The sequence below is a fragment of the Barbus barbus genome (genome assembly GCF_936440315.1).
Source record: "Barbus barbus genome assembly, chromosome: 3".
NCBI lineage: Eukaryota > Metazoa > Chordata > Actinopteri > Cypriniformes > Cyprinidae > Barbus > Barbus barbus.
The window spans coordinates 6,072,829-6,084,276 of NC_136731.1; the positions used below are offsets into that span (position 1 = coordinate 6,072,829).

The 11,448-nt window shown below is 37.5% G+C and overlaps 1 pseudogene across 1 annotated transcript; it reads left to right on the forward strand.

The window, feature by feature from the left end:
- The first annotated feature begins 1,204 nt into the window (after window positions 1-1,204).
- Window positions 1,205-2,229, forward strand: LOC306858160 (annotated as a pseudogene). Its single transcript has 3 exons — window positions 1,205-1,221; window positions 1,308-1,407; window positions 1,487-2,229. The product of its transcript is annotated as an uncharacterized misc_RNA (transcript).
- The last annotated feature ends 9,219 nt before the right edge of the window (window positions 2,230-11,448 follow it).

Here is an 11,448-nt window from a genome sequence, read left to right on the forward strand (position 1 = left end):
GGTTTCCATTTTCTTTACTCCCTAAATGTTTTGGGACACATCTATATTGTTAGTAAAGTAAATATACCTGTTTTTCACTGAAAAGCACCTATAACGATATTGTAATAAATGGCTATAACTTGCTTGGGGAATGTTGTATGTAGAAAATTTGGAAGTGTAAAGCACCCAGATACAACTTTCTAAAGAAAAAAATCCAAAGTTCAGGAGTTTTTGTTTGCGTATACAGTAAAAAAATTATCCCACCCAATTATTGCTTGTGTTTTTCTTCAAATTCTGGATTGGGGATTGGATTTTTCTTCAAATTGGGACTTTAAATTAGCTAGACTGAAACTTCAAGTTCTCTTGTTTATAATGATATATGGCACTTAATGCTGACTGCTAGAATAGGTCTGAAAGTACAGCAGTGTCAGGTGCCCCAAAAATGTTCTAGGTCTTTAAGGGTTAGCTTAATTAGTTGCTAGATTTTCTCCCAGCTGAATCTTTTCAAAATGTCTTACTTTTTCAGCCCTTTGTTGACCCCGTACCAACTTTTTTGAGACAATAACCATTTGTTATGTTGTCTATGTTCTATTGTGAATAAAATATTGGCTCATGTGATTTGAAAGTCTTCTAGTTTTCATTTTATTAAAACTTAAAAAACGTCCCAACATTTCCAGAATTCGGGTTGTATGTGCAGTTTCACATGGTTAGTGCAAATTGTCACATGACCAGAGCAGTTTTTTCTTGTTTGCACCATGAAAAGATAATAGGTGCGTTCGACTTGAAGCACGGCTACAGACGGTGGTCAACGAGAGTAGCCGCTTGCAGTCAGGGGCGGAGTTGAAAACGGAGTCGTCAAGTCGGACAATTCGGGGCTCTCGTAGTTTGCTGCATCTACCTCAGTCATGGCGGATCACGTGGCGTTTGCTTGCTTTATTGCAGACGAACTGGAAGCTATAGAAATGCCATTATTGTTGTATGAAATTGAGCACAATGAGCAACGAAAGTGAGTAAAGGTTCAATGTAATAAGTATTGTTTTTATAAACAGTTTATGTGCTTGTATAAATAATTTTAAAAGGTACTACCTGATCTGAAATTGTTTCTAGTTTTTTACAGCGTTTAGTGGTGTAATGTTTGGCTTCTGTAATCAATAAATAGCTATGATTGCCATTGGTTTAAATACAGAGAGCTACTCGTTTTCTGTTTGTGCATATAGGCCTAACCATGGAGTTTTATTCCAAGTTCAACATTCCTGTAAACCCTAACTATATGAAATCTATCCCAGTTCAACCTAAAACAGTGAAATGACAATTTTTCTGTTATGTAGATTGGTTCCAAAAATACTGAATTTTGTGGCGGAGGTTGTCCCTCTATACAGTCCCTCACAATTTCGAAGTCATTTCAGGCTTTCCAAACAACAAGTGGATGTGCGTACTAGATAATGTAAAATTCAACTATTACAAGTGTTGGCATGCTGTCTTGATAACCTATGTTCTACCTGTGCAGGATGTCATTACCACCCTTGGTCCTGTTTATATGAATTTACAGAAAACCAAACTGCCACTCACACAGAGTGTTCTTGCCTGCCTTTGGACATTGGCCAATCAGGAGTCATACCGTGGTGTAGCAGACAGATTCAACATCTCAAAATCCACTATTGCCAAACATCTCCATGAGTTTTGTTGTTATGTTAATACATACATGGCCCACCACATCTCCTGGCCCATAGGCCAAAGGCTGCAGATGTCAAAGTTGAATTCAACACTGTATGTGCGGTGGATGGGTGTCACATTCCTATAAGGAGACCCCACTGTGATAATCCCCTAGCATACCTGAATAGGAAACAGTTCTATTCAGTCATTTTAACTGGGTTTTGTGACAGTCAGCGGCGTTTCTGTCACATCAGTGTGGGTCACCCTGGGAGTTGGCATGATGCCAGAGCATTTCGTCTAACGGTGGTTGGACAAGTTCTTGAAGAAGATCCTCATTCCCTTGTTCCACAGGGAATGCATATAATTGGAGATTCTGCCTATCCTCTGTTGCCTCAACTTATGAAGCCTTACAGAGACAATGGACACTTGACCGCTAGGCAAAGACGCTTTAATAGAAAGCTGAATGCTGCCCGTGTAGTCATTGAACATGCATTTGGCATTCTGAAGTCCAAGTTCAGGAGGCTCCAATTCCTGCAAATGCAAAGCATTTCAAATATCAAGTCTCCGCTTGCTGCATTTTGCATAATGTTTGTTTAGAGCCCTGTGACCAAGATGTTGAGGTAGATGATCATTTTGATGATGAGCCACACCTCCCACAACCCCGCAACCTTGATGCATGCCATTATAGAGACCTGATTTGCAACAACATCTAACTTGAACAAAGAGTATTTTTCTGGACTAAAACTTTGTAATTTTTTTGTAATAAGGACATTTAATTATTTGACAAATGATACTAACTCGCATGGACTGCTTCATTGGCTAACCTTTGACAAATTCAGTTTCATTTTTTGTTTATTAAATGAGAATGATGTTTTTTCAAGACTTGGTAACTTTTCCTTTACTTTCTGAATACACAGGAAATTGGACTTCATTTGATAAGTCTGAGTGGTGAAGTGGTGTGAAAAAACATTTTATATGGATATGTCGTCATTGACAACTGTTATATAGAATTTTATAGATAAATTAGTAAAAGATGGAATTGGGTGTATGGAGTTAATTGAATGGAAATAGTAACTAGTGTTACAATGCAGAAAGATAAATACTGAACACCAGTTTCAGTACATAATTCAATGTGGCATAACCTAATTTCTTAATCTGAAAATCTATCGACACCTCTTGAGTGGATGCTTACATGAAACAATACACAATCTGATATAAGTCTGTTGACACCTGTATCTTTGTTCTTTAAGCAGATTTTCATTTACAACTTTAGCTTTGAAATACAATAGATTGCATGTTACAGTATCATCATGCAGTTGTTTCAGTCCAAGCTTGTAAAAGTAAACAGTTAAAATTGTGTAATGTATACTGTAATTGTAAAGTTTAACACAGTGCAACAAAGTTAAAAGGCAAGAGGTGTTAAAAGTCACTTCAAAGTGGATATTTTTGAGTCATTAGAAATAACTTAGTGAAAAAAATAATATATATATATATATATATAACAAACACACTATGATAAAGAATGTTTTGGTAAAGATGCAAATCTAAATGGAGTTTTCATAAAGACATTTTATTGTCGTTCAAGTGGGTTTTGCAGTAACTGTACAATTTGCTCTTGTTGTCTTCCCATTTTCTTCAGCTCCTCCACAATCGTTCCCAAGCCGGTCAACATCTTTTTTTCAAAGGATCGTCTGCGCCTCTCCTTTAGTCGCCGCCATCTCTCCAGGTCAGGCCTCACAAGGGACTCGAGCACAGCTGTCCTTCTCTCTGCATGTGCTTCGTATGTCTCAAAAAATTGTGAGGGGTGTGACGGTCTCTGCCTGCTGGAGAGGCTTGTACTGGCAGAGGTCCCCGGCTGCTCGTCCACAGAAGCACCTGTTGCCTGAGCTTGAGGAAGAGAGATAGTTGGAGGCCTGTTTTGAGAAGGTGGATCTTCCAAACACAGAGGAGTGGCGCAGATTGTTCCAGGTGGTGCAATTCCTATCCCAGAGGACCCAAATAACTCATCCATTAGCTGTAGAAAAAGCATGTCAATGTAAAATGAAAGTGACATTTTAATCTTCTAAGACATAACATGTTTCCTTATTCTGATGCTTAAAGTAATACAGTGCAGTTTTAAACTTACTTTGTAGTACTCCCAGGTTTGCTTCCCCTCCCCAGTTGCACGGCGGCGGTCCTTAACTCTCTTGTAAGTTGTTAGCATGTTTGCTAGTTTTTTTCTAATTTTCTCATTTGACAAGGTGTACCCTTTTTGTGAAAATGCGGTTTGTAGCTTTTTATAGAAAGCAGTTTTGTTGCGGAAGTAGAGTTGCTGATAAGTTCTTGTTAGGTCCAATAGTAGTAATGTCATTTTGTGTGTGATTTCTGTAAAAAAAAATAATTAACCACTGAAAAAAAAAAAAACATTAATTTTGTTATAGTCTTAGTTGCAATGCCTTGCGATTCATGGCTGTCTGACTGGATGGAGGATGGAGTTCTGGCTTCTGAAGGGTTTCCACACTCTGCACCAGTTTGCAGGGTGGTAGACGGTAGGTCCTTGCCAATGGGGGTAAGTTGCACAGGCGGCCTAGAGGTAGTAATGGGGCACTGCTTGCTTGATAGTGGTGATGGCGGCAGTGCCTTGACAAAACAGAGGTTTAGGGGTTTAGGTGACCCAGTGGAGGTAGAGGAACACAAAGTTGGAGGTTGGGGGAGCACTGCATCACAAGCTGGGCCACTGATGGGAACTGTTTGGAGAGAAGGCTAAATTTAGTTGTCACTCAAGAAATCTGTACAGTATGTGTTTGTTCATCACAAGTGTGTACCTTGTTTTGTTTCAACGGTTGTTACTTTGGCCATGACAGAGGAGAGGAACTTTTGATCTGGGGAATACTAAAAACGCTCACACATATCATTGGTAACTTGTAATTGTTCCACAGTTTTGCGGTTTACTCACCATTTTTCATCCTTTCTGCAATGTCCTTGGAAACCGTCAGAGTGAAAACTTTATCTTTGCTGTCCTTCACGTTAATTGTTACGTTGTCCATTTTGACTCAGCCGGCGCAATTTCTCCAGAGCGACTGCGGGAGCGCTGATGACGACACGGCTGTTTCACGATTGGCCAAATTCACCACATGACAACAACGACGTGTATTTCGGGTTTATTCTGACAACTTCAGTCCCACTAATGCTCATATACGGACTTAAAAAAAAATAAAAATAAAAATTAATTAACTTTTCATGTCATCTTCATCTCGTAAATCATGTTTATTAAAAGATTACAATAATTTTTACTGCAATCACTTTTTTGTTAATTCGTTTATATAGGTTTTGTGCATAGGTTTATTTTGGACCTTTACAGTATTAAGCTGCATAACCTATTTAGATAATTTTTTTATGGAATAAATCAAATGTCAATCTTACAGACTTTTAATATAATGTGGTCATCATGGATTCTGATTGATACTAATTGTCTAGTTGCTGGGTTCATCCATCTTCACTTGCATGTGATTACTGCCAACAACTTGGGCTGGATGTCAACTTAATACAACATTTTCATAAGCTGGTATAAATCATAATAGAAAGGCAAATAAATTGGGCTTATCCGTAGGCCTGTTCATGGTGTTCACGTATTAATGTCTTACTAAAATGTGCTTACCTAACTGGACAAATAGTACAATAAGTAAACAAATATGTAACATCCTAATTCTTTTATCTGTAATCAAAACCACATTTAGTACATACAATTATTATCTTCATAGATTATTTTTATTAAATTGCACAATGTTTTAATCAAGTAAAACATAGTGTGTTTTACTTGATTAACTGTATTAATCAAGTAAAACACACAATGAATCATACTGCACAAGTCAAATTTTCAATATGTTCTGTTTATTTACTTAAAACTTGTTTCTGTCGTGATGACACCCTTTCAAAATATTACATACATCTTAAAGGCTTATTAAAACATAAACCAACATAGTAATAAAAAAAGAATCACTTCTAATGAAAATTGTTAAGTGTAATTGCATTGATTGGTTAGTATTAGAAATAACGAGTCACACTGGTGTTGGGTATGGTCCCATGTCCCTTTGGATATATAAAAACAATACTTATTACATTGAACCTTTACTCACTTTCGTTGCTCATTGTGCTCAATTTCATACAACAATAACGGCATTTCTATAGCTTACAGTTCGTCTGCAATAAAGCAAGCAAACGCCACGTGATCTGCCATGACTGAGGTTGATGCAGCAAACTACGAGAGCCCCGAAGTGTCCAACTTGACGACTCCGTTTTCAACTCCGCCCCTGACTGCCAGCGGCTACTCTCGTTGACCACCATCTGTAGCCGTGCTTCAAGTCGAACGCACCTATTGTCAGAATAAGCCCGAAATACACGTCGTTGTTGTCATGTGGTGAATTTGGCCAATCGTGAAACAGCTGTCGTCATCAGCGCTCCCGCAGTCGCTCTGGAGAAATTGCGGTATCGCGGTACTTTGATGCCACACATGACAGTGACGTGTGGTCGGCGCCGGTTCAAGCCGGACTAAATTTCTAACCGGCATGCACTGCTTCAAGTCAGCCGCCGATCGGTCTGCTAAGTGCTGCATGAAGTCGAACGCACCTAATGACTGCATCAAAGCTCCAAAACAAAAGGCTAGTAAAGTATGTTAACAAAGATATGACAAAGATTTTTGGTCCACATTATCTTTAAAGGGGTCATGTGACGTTGCTAAAAAGAGCATTATTTTGTGCATTTGGTGTAATGCAATGTGTTTATGCGATTTAAGGTTCAAAAAACATTTTCCACATACTGTAGCCAGTATTATTCCTTATTTCCTTACAGAAATCCAAACAATTTCATTACCCAATTCTAGATGGTGTCATACAGCTGCAGCTCACATGCATGAAAGTGGTGTTTGAACTAGTTGATACAGGAAATCAGCAGTCTAAAAGGTTGATTGGCAAAAAGCATTTTATGTTAAGATTAAATGTATTTAAATACAAAATACATTTGATTTTTTTTAAAAGGTATTTAAATACAAAATAGTATTTTGTATTTGAAATACTGCCCATCCCTATATATATATATCCAGTTCCTGCCAATATCCAGCAACTTCGCACAGCCATTGAAGAGGAGCGGACCAACATTCCACAAGCCACAATCAACAACCTGATCAACTCTATGCGAAGGAGATGTGTTGCAAATGGTGGTCACACCAGTTACTGACTAGTTTTCGGACCCCCCCAATACAGTAAAACTGCACATTTTAGAGTGCCCTTTTATTGTGGCCAGCCTAAGGCAGCCTATGCTGTCTGTGCAATAATCATGTTGTCTAATCAGCATCTTGATATGCCACACCCGTGAGGTGGATGGATTTTCTTGGCAAAGGAGAAGTGCTCACTAACACAGATTTAGACAGATTTGTGAACAATATTTGAGAGAAATAGGCCTTTTGTGTACATAGAAAAAGTCTTAGATCTTTGAGTTCAGCTCATGAAAAATGGGGGCAAAAACAAAAGTGTTGCGTTTATAATTTTGTTCAGTGTATATGTACAGCGGTGTGATGTGACTTAAGAGTGTGAAACAGAAAAATTACTTTAAAGTTTTTTTATTTGTCCAGCCAAATTAATTATAGGTAGGACACTGGAAATTTGGCAATTAGATGTTTTAGTAATGAAAATAATCTACATTAAAAAATTGTGGGCTCAAACTAGAGTTGTATCCCTATTTTGAAGTTACTGTACTCTGCTTTTGCATTGTCTGCAAAATGTGAGAAGTCACACCAAGGCAAAAGACAGTAACTTCCACATTATCAATATTTGGTTGCTGATCACCATTTACAAAATCATTACAGTAACACCTGTATAAAATCTAGTGATCATGGGCCATCTCATATAGGCTATTGCATATAGTAATGTGACTGTATTTTTTGACCGTAAACAGATTAAAAGTAGGTTAAAACGTGACTGTTTTGCAAACAATTTATTTGCTATGCTCAGTAACGTAAAAGAATGCTAGACAGCGAAATTGCTTTTATATTGACTTGAATGAAATAGTCTAACCAACCATACACCACCCCCCCCCCCCCCCACAACCAAAAAAAAAAAAAAACAGGTCGCTTTAGGGAAAATAGGCATTCAATCATTTGTCCACAAGTAAATAATTTTCTTTTTTTTGCAAAAAAATCTTGACATTATAAGTAAACCTCAAGTAACATATTAAAATAAAATAATAAATCCATGTCATGACCCCTTTAAAACTCCAATAATCACAGAAACATGACATACCTAAACTACAATATATTCAGTATACAGAGAAACATAATTTCATAATGAAGTTACTGGTCTATGAAATTGTATGTAGGAAACATTTAAATGCAATGCAAAAATCGTAAGTCCTTTCAGTTCTGATATTAATGTTACTACTGTTCCTCCTGCTCCTGCTAATGCAGTTACTATTGCTAATCTAATCAAGGACTATGTTTACATGCACACTCATAATGCGATTATAATGAATTTCAGCAATATTACAATTTAACGTTACCTAATGTAATACTTTAATCAAAATAATAAGATTAAGCTCATAATCGCATTAAAACTATGTGGCTTATACCAATTTTAATTAAATTTTTTAACAGGCATGTAAACACCTTAATCACGTAACATATTACCGCTCTGACCAAAGTGTGCATGTGCTCGGACATACAGGTATACTGTTTGTTCACACAACTTTGTTGAACTCCTTGACATTATTCCCAAGCAGGTTCAGTTCTACGGGAGTCAAGCGAAGGCAAGAGCACTCTCAGTGGAAGTTGTAAAAATCTGATTGGCGAAACAGTCTGGCAAATGATCCAGTGAGCACAAAGAGCTTCAAAGGGTTATGTTTACAACATATTTTGCAACATTTAGCGATATAGTCAATCAGACATATACAGTATATGCTGATTTCGTATACACAACAGTCAATCAGAAGCAATTGCTCAAAAACCCTGGAGTTTTTGTTCAGTGCTAAGCTATTCAAGCTTGCAGATCCTCTCATTATCACAAAGCATAGACACATAGTAAATAATAGATTTATTGTGAGGTGTAGATAGATTCATAATTATAAGGGAACTTTGAGAGTTTATGATATTGTGATATTCACTGCAGTGCCTAATCTATAGACATGTATTTGATGTAAGGGAATAGTGGGCAATAACTCCCCTGCTGTATTTAATTCATCATTTGTGCTGTGGGTATGTGAATACTGGTGGAAAAAATAACCACACTTCAGAAAATTGCATGTAAACAGGAGTGAAGTGGTTTACTTGGGTCATGTATACATCTTAATGTGTTTGTTAATGTCTTTACTCTAATTATTGGAAATATCTGCATTATTGGTGCATTATATGCTTCATCTGTAGATCTCCCTGTTGCTGTTTCTGTTCTTCCTGATGCTTCTCCTGCTACTGCACCTTTGTTTTATACTGTAGGAGCTTCTTTTCCAGCTGCTGCTTTTCTTGTTGCTTCTGTTGGAGATCCTTTTTAAGCTCCTGGTTCTCTTGCTCATTCTTTTGAAGTTCCTTTTTCAGATGATCCTTCTCCTTTTCCTTCTGCTTGAGCTCCTTTATTATCTTATGCTTCTCCTTTTTTATCTGAAGCAGCTCCTTTTTTAGCTCCTTTTTTTTATCTCCTCCTGTTCCTTAATTATCAGCTTCTTTTTTATCTGATGCGTCTCCTGTTCCTTCTGTAGCAGCTCCTTCTTTAGCTGTAGCTCCTCTTGTTCCTTCTGTTGTTGCTGCTTATTTACCTGATGCTTCTGTTCTTTCTGTTGGAGCTCCTCTTCTAGCTGCAGCTGCTCCTCTTCTGACTGCATTTCATTTTTCAGCCATTCCTCTTCCTGTTCCTTCTGTGGGAGCTCATTTCTCATCTGCTTCTCATCCTGTACCTTTTTGGGTTCATTTTTCAGGTGTGTTTCCCATTCCTTCAATAGGAGCTTATTTTTCAGCTGCTCCTGTTCTTTCTCTTGTACCTGGTTTTTCAGGTCCTTCTCATCCTCTACCTTTCGTGAGAGCTCATTTCTCAGTTGATTCTCCATTTGTTCATTCTCTTGTATTTTGTTTTTCAGGACTTTCTCATCCTCTATCTTTTGTGAGAGCTCATTTCTCAGCTGATTCTCCTCTTGTTCATTCTGTTCTATCTTGCTTTTCAGGTCCTTCACACCCTCTGCCTTTTGTGAGAGCTTATTTCTCACCTGCTGCACCTCCTTTTCCATTTGTAGAATGTCATTTTTCAGTTTCTCTTCCTCCTTTTGAAGCCTATTGTTCCATTGTTGTGTTCCTAGAAAAACAACTCCTATCACTATGATAATGCTCAATATATGTGTAATGTTTAGCAGCTTCATTCCACCGTTCCCAGTAATCTCTGTCTGAATTGTTCTAAACATCTCAGGAGTGTAATGCCTCATTCCATTTGCTCTCCTCAATGCATTAATCTTTTGCAGCAGTTCTATGATCTGACGCTGATGGTTTCTATCTTCATTGTTGAATGAGTGATATCTGCCACCACAACTATCAACTATTTTTGGTAAATAGCAGCTTTCCCTGATATATGCCTCCAAAGATTTTCCCTTCAGCAGATCAGTGTGAGTGAACAGAATGATGGTACGAAGCAAAGCCTCTTTTCCAAAGTTCTCCTGAATCCATTGCACTGAGTTCCTCTCCTCTTCTGTGAATCTCACTCCCAGTTTGATCACCAGCAGGAACACATGAGGACCAGGAGCAGACATCGCTACACACTTCTCTATTTCAGTATTTACTTGCTCTTTTGTGATAGATGCATTGAATAGTCCTGGAGTGTCAAATACAACAATGTTCTTCCCATCCACGCATCCTTTCTGTTTCTCACATATTTCACTAGTCTCTTTAAATGCATTTCTTCCCAGGATGGTGTTTCCTGTTGCACTTTTTCCTGCTCCAGTTTTACCCAGGAGAATAATCCTTAGATCACCTTCTGACCAAAAAAAAAAAAAAAGTAATTTAGTCTAAGAACAACTAGGCAATTTACAAGCCTTTTATATAGAGCTATACATGAATGTAGAGTATTTCTTTACTCCCATCAGAGGGCACTAATCTACCTTCAAATATCAGATTAAAGGCCTCACCTTAGATTTAACTTGAAATATTGCATTAATAGAGAAAAATATATTTTCAATGGTAAAAATATATCCTAATTACTTCATAAATATTAATTAATACCATACAATTACCTCAAAATACAAAAGAAAAAGGGTGAGACTTGATAATAACTTTTAATTATTTTGATTAATAAATCATTAACATTCATATGATCTTGAAAATCTTCAAATGATGTACCAACCCGCTCTCATCCCAACTCGTCACATATTGACGCTTGGTTTTGGCGTCGCTTTTTGACGCTCAAGGTACCCCTTTAGCGTGAAGGGAAGGTACCCCTTTAGCGTCGATATGCTAACGCGATATTGGGAATTTTATCGTCATAATAAGGTTGCCATTATTGCATATATGTAGGGGTGTGATTTTTCAATGTAAACAGTCAAAATAGTTTTATTTATATGACTTACCCAACCCCTGCCCCTAAACCTACCATCAGTGAACAAAACACAAGATATAGCAGGCAGATGCAAATACTGTCATAATTTATTTAAAAATTATTAATATACGCTAAGTGTTTCCTATTTAAAACAATGGAGGACCCTTCACGACGAAAAGTGACGCTAAAGGGGTACCTTGAGCGTCAAAAAGCGACGCCAAAACCAAACGTCAATATGTGACGAGTTGGGATGAGACTATGTTGGTTGTACAGTTGTACAAAT